The 5973-nt window shown below is 34.1% G+C and overlaps 2 long non-coding RNA genes across 2 annotated transcripts in view; one reads left to right on the forward strand and one right to left on the reverse strand.

Annotated features, from left to right (window-relative positions):
* The window catches only part of LOC117152571, a 23839-nt gene extending 22284 nt beyond the window's left edge, over positions 1-1555 (reverse strand). The window contains exon 1 of the long non-coding RNA XR_004462968.1: positions 1530-1555. This is a non-coding gene — a long non-coding RNA (uncharacterized LOC117152571). The remainder of the gene's footprint in view (positions 1-1529) is intronic.
* Positions 1-5973, forward strand: part of LOC112214087 — a 9504-nt gene that overhangs the window by 1933 nt on the left and 1598 nt on the right. Inside the window, exon 2 of the long non-coding RNA XR_002948015.2 lies at positions 3024-3027. This is a non-coding gene — a long non-coding RNA (uncharacterized LOC112214087). The remainder of the gene's footprint in view (positions 1-3023; positions 3028-5973) is intronic.

Raw genomic sequence — 5973 nt, forward strand, 5'->3', positions numbered from 1 at the left:
TTTTATTTTGTAATAAATTTATTGGTTGTTCGGATACAGTATGATTTCTCTTCTATTCGTATTATTTGTACGATTTTGTTTGATTATTTCGGCACGGACATCCATGCTTCTTAAAGAGTCGCAGGTAGAATATGTTGGGAAGAGATTGCCTGTTAAAAGAATAGTACATATTAATAATAAGCGAAAGTAACATGGATAAAACGAGGAAAGAATATTGATGTCGCGAGACAAGGAATCTCGTTTTATATTAAAATTGCCTGACTGAGAGGAAACCAGGTAGAAATCTCGTATAGTACTTTATTATTATACATCGAAGATATCAGTTATTGAAGAAAAAAACTGAGCTGTATGTGGAACAGAAACCGATTCGCCTGCTTGCTGCGAAGTTTCGGCGCGCGCAGGGATGTAAAATCATTGGGTGATAACTTGCGGTACTCGCTTTTTCAGAGATCGTCCCCTCCGTATTGCGTCGTCTTTCGTTTACGAAGAAACCTGTGATACTTAGCTGATTTTATCAAATTGTATCGTATTTCGTGTCATTTTAAATACACGAATATGACGGACATGTTGGTGAATGTTTCATAAGAATTGGTAATGATATGAAAGTTTTATTATTGTATTGGTGCCTCGTCGATATTCGGTCTCGGATCGAGTAATATTATCCGCCATTATTTCCGTAGTCAGTAGTAGATGTTGAATAGAGAAAAGGGATGTAGTTGTTGTATTGTAAATTCTAGGATATCATAAAATGCTAAAATGTTTCTATTGTGAATATATTTTAATTGAAGTACTGGCTAAACTTCGTGTGCAGGCACAACTCTTTCTCAACTGTTATTGCGTTTTTTGATAATACAGGAAACATTTTGATATTGTACGAAATTCGGGATTCAAGTGTTCCGATAATGAAGATACATAAACAATTCCATATGTCGAAACTGAGGTCCCAGACGTGTCGAACGTAGAAAGGGACAATGCGAGTGAAAGAGAAGGAGGGACTGAGAATCAACAAATATGAACGACTTGTGATAAGCTGAGTAGTTCAATTCAAAATTTAAATTTTCTTATTATTGATTTGTGATGAAGCTTTTACCAACACGTTACTTATATTTTTATAATAAAAATATCATCAGACACTACATTGTTCGAAGCATATTTGCTAACTCATTTTAATCGGAAAGATCTCACAATATTGATCGTAAAGCGATATTCCGACATTCTGAACACATTATGTGTTTAAATAAATAATAAAATTTACCGTTTAAACGGTTATCACGTAAAAGTAAGCGCAGTAGGCTAAAAGTACCAAACTTTAAAAACGCAAGAACCATTTGATTCTTATATTAGAAACATCCATATGTCGTCTATATTCTCTGTTCATATGAGTGCTATCAGAAAATGTCAGAAAGGTTAAGAAAGATGGTGGCCAGAAACGAGATTTAACCGAGAAAACGCTGGCCGTTAGTGTGTTAATTTAGAACATTAACAGATACAAAACACACGTATGCACAGTACGAATTCTATGTACTTACCAACTTTTCAAATTCAATCTTGATGAAGGGGATGGTCTTCTTTCGGAAAGTGATACAGATGATATGAATCTTGATGAAGGGGATTGTCTTCTTTCGGAAAGTGATACAGATGATATTCTCGATGTCAACTGTTGTTACATTCGATGTAGACGTAAATATTTTCTCACGGAATCATTCCCCGCAAGCTTCGCAGGAATCGGCGTACATAATGTTGTAAAAGGACAAAAAAGAAGAAAATAGTAAATGTAATAACAAAAAGTCCACGTTGTTTATAAGATTCTTTTTCTTCGACAAACATTAGGTTCGGTTATGTGCGGTAGACGACAGACGAGTAAATCTGAGTAAAATTTGTTTTTCCCAAGATTCGTTAGAAGTTCCGAGGTAAGGATGGGGGTACCACGCGGATTGGAATGTTTGCAAATTTATCGGATGGGAAAGGATTAATGGAAGAAGAAGGTAAACGCTCACGTCTATTGGTTACCTTAAGATAGCAATTGGCCAATTCAATTAGCCTACAAAACACGTAAAGTCGGGAAAACTTGCAGGTGGCAATGTTTTTACACAGAAAGTCGCTATTTTATACTAAAAAATTTTTTTAATTCCATGCTTTTGAAATCTTATTAATAAAATGTGTTTTATAGCATTATATGCCAGAAGACAAACGCTACCCCACCATCGTATACCATTCCAGAAAAGCTGCTGATTGTGAGATTATAACCAATCCACTCCCATTGTCAATTCCTCCCTACATTATGGTGTCGTTTGTCTCTTGCTTTTCCTCGACAACGAACGAACATGCCGCTCACAGTGCCGTTGGAGAACCGCTAACAACTCACAGACAGTTAGTAAATATGTTATATTTGCTAGATGATGTCTTTAATCAAGTTCGAAAAGGACAATGTTACCAATTTAATATTTATTCTTTTTACATGAAACCATCGATTATTCTGCCAAGTATAGTTTAATCAAATTGAAATTTTTTGCATTTTGTAAAGAACTGGAGATTGTAAAGATTTTTGTATTCTATATATATTATTGTATTCTTCATATCATTCTACGACGTATGAATCTTCTACATCGAACTTCGATACATGAAGCAATCAGAATGAAATTTTTTGCATTTTGTTAATATGATTCCTCGATACCGGTTGAAAAATTGTTTGGTTTCTTGGTGGGAATAAATACTCAGTAAATGAAGAATTTTTCGCGAGCCCTATAAAAACAAATTTTATGCAGATTCAATCTGTAGTCTACCGCAGACAACGAAATACATATGCAGCACAAATAAATACTGTTACGCCACGAGGCTTACCATAGACTGTGTCCCTTGTCACGTAAACTTGAGGGTTACACGATGAAAACAAGATAGTTGAACCGTAACACTACTATTAACTTTATTTTTTTTTTTATTAAACTTTATTTTTCACTTAATATTCACAATTGAGTATACACTGATCAAATACGCGACTGGTCTGAGGGCAGAAACCGGTAAAGATATGTTGACTATTCTAAGGATACAGAATAAGTGAGTTTTACTGACGATACTCTGTCTGAGGAAAACTGAGGAAATAAAAGATACTTGTATGGTCTGAAGGATCTTAATATGGAAATGCCAAGACCCATGGTGGATCCTTAAGACTATTAAGGATACGCGCCAAGGATGTGCAGACATGTGGCTGCCATCTTGCTCGCGGCGTGTGGCATGGTCTCTGATGTGGGTTGATGTTACATCTTAACCATCGCTCGTGGTACTACAATGTCGCAGAGAGATCGTCTTATAGGACCGGCGAAATATATACAATGTAGCGACAAGCGCATAGTTGTCATCAAGCAGCGAGTTCTAGAAACGTCGATTCGCTTTCGGTCCGTTATTTCATCTACACAAAGAAGGTGTCATACGTGATCATAGGCGCGCACGGTGGAGTAGTGGGGGTCGTCTCCCAGAGAAGACAAAGAAAGAATCGAAATTTGTATCATTTGAGGATTCAAACGTTATGCATCGAGAGGTCTAGACGAATAAAGTCAAAGTCGCTTAATCAAACGGAATGCATGAAAAGGTTCAGACGAATAAAATCCGGGTTCCTTAGTCTAACAAATACTTCGAGAACTATCATAAAGTCGGGTCGAATTACTAACAAACTAATTGTATTTATCATTAAATAATTTGTGACGTGTCCATTGTATAATTTTAAATATTGTTAAATATACAAGTTTTATATTAATCCTGTTAATTCAGTGTTAAATTCATTTGAACTAACTCTGTTATCTTAATCGAAAGAGGGGAACGACAAATTCGCTGCGTCGATTAGTAGAATCGTAACGAGAATTTACGCCTCTCGCTCATGCGTCTTCCTTGCTACGGCGTCTCCCCGCGAACGGTCGTACCAAACGGTCGTTGTTATGAAAGGAAAAGTAATTTTGTATTCCGTACATAGTTATTATTCTGTGACAAATATCTACCCTAGGAATGTCAAGATTTAAAAAAAAAAAAATAACGGACATAGAAGAAGACTGTTCCGTGTACGATGAACAAGAAACTTCAGCAACTAACTGAAAACGGCATGGAAACACATGAAAAGCTATTTTCAACCGAATCAGAGTTGAATATTATAAATAAACGTTTACGCAAGGACAAGAATGAAAGTAATTATCGTCGGGAGTGTCACGTAAAATAACAAAGTAAAAAAAGGAATTTAAGGTAAAAATAAAAAAGAAAACTTTATTTTTTTTTCTAACATCAATACACTTCACAATCTACTTCCGAACTCTAGGCGTGACTTTCCAAGACTGACTCTTATGATTTTACTTTCGATCGGATCCGATTATTTTCTTTTCTCATCCCTCAACATCCCCTAGAGAATTCACAAGATTGTTATAAACCTGGAGTATGCATTACTTTTATATAGAGAATCGCGGGAAAAAACCATACAATAAAACTATCAACAAGTTCATATTCATGACTACAAAAAATTTGCCAAGTAAAAAACTGTAACAATTAGAAAATTACGAAAATTTGTTTAAGACGTAGGAAATATATATGCAGCAAATGTATACTTGATAATTAAACAATTTGTAAAAATGCATCTAAGTTGAATAAGATATACCTCTAAATAAACAAAAGTGTAATTTTATTTAAGACTATAATTGAAATTAAACAAACGTAAATTTAGTCCAAATTTTATGAAAGTTCATCATTTTATATACATTTAGTTACAAATTAACCATTATCTAAGATAAATCATAAAAACTATTACTTCTTTAATGACCGGTCATTTTGCCCGCACACGGTAGCACAGATATACACGAAGTGTCGGTAGGTTTAGTGTTAAGTGATTAAACGCTCTTAATAATTGTCATAATAATTATACATTCATTTCGGTTTGCATTATTGAATTTTATTAATTCTTATATTTTTAATATTACCGTAACTGTTACATTCTGTATAGTGCAAACGTGTTCTTATAATGAGTAAAATGATCTCTCTTTCATCTCTGATAAAATATGTCCGGAGTTAAATACGGATTTGAAAACGAACTAAATTACGACAATTTTGAAAAATATTGATTCATAAGTTTACTTATGTCCGATTTGAATCTTTTTAAAAAGATCAGATCAAATGACCGGCTCCAATGTTTAATCTAAAGTTTCATTGTTATTTTTTTGTTCAACTGACTTTATGTAAATTCTTATATTATCTGATCAATTGATTTCTCAATTTGTGTTAATATGTTTGCAAAATCAGTTGTAATGTTTGCAAAAGTTAGATGAACGAAATAAATAATAATGAATGTACAATTTTTAATTAAATTTTGAAAACGGCTATGTGACCGGGCCTGGTAAGGTTAGTATAAATTTACTTTTAACCATGAACAAGATATATTACGATACGATATTGCTGATAGGATAATACGGCTGAGTCATTTCGCGATTACAACACAAAATTGTTCACTCTTATACTACGTCATGGACGAGATGTCTGGTGCATTTGCTTATTATAACAAAAGTTGTAATATTGAAGAAACACATTCACGGCACATCTTACCGATGATGTAGTACGAATATTGCGTCGGGGGATAACATCTTCCGAAACAATATACAAACAGTATTGTGTCGCGATTAAGCTGTTATGGTATCGTGCCGCTACATATGTCGCCCATGGTTACGAACAGAGAGGAAATTGGAGTTCAACTGAAATTAACTTGCAAAAGGATCTATAGCATTAAAGATCTGCCCTGCTTTGTCGTAATTTAGCATATACAAGAACCTTTGTATTTAACCTTAAAATTAGGGATTTACCCGATTAGGTTGTATGCTGACATAAACAAGAACACACTACGGAAACCTATTTATTCGTACGTTGCCTAAGAAAGAGAACTTAATCGTTTACTATATTTATGAACGAAGATATATGTCAACTAGAGTTAAAAATAGTAAAAAATGTTAA

This window comes from Bombus impatiens, unplaced genomic scaffold (genome assembly GCF_000188095.3).
Source record: "Bombus impatiens unplaced genomic scaffold, BIMP_2.2 scf_0012, whole genome shotgun sequence".
Taxonomy (NCBI): domain Eukaryota; kingdom Metazoa; phylum Arthropoda; class Insecta; order Hymenoptera; family Apidae; genus Bombus; species Bombus impatiens.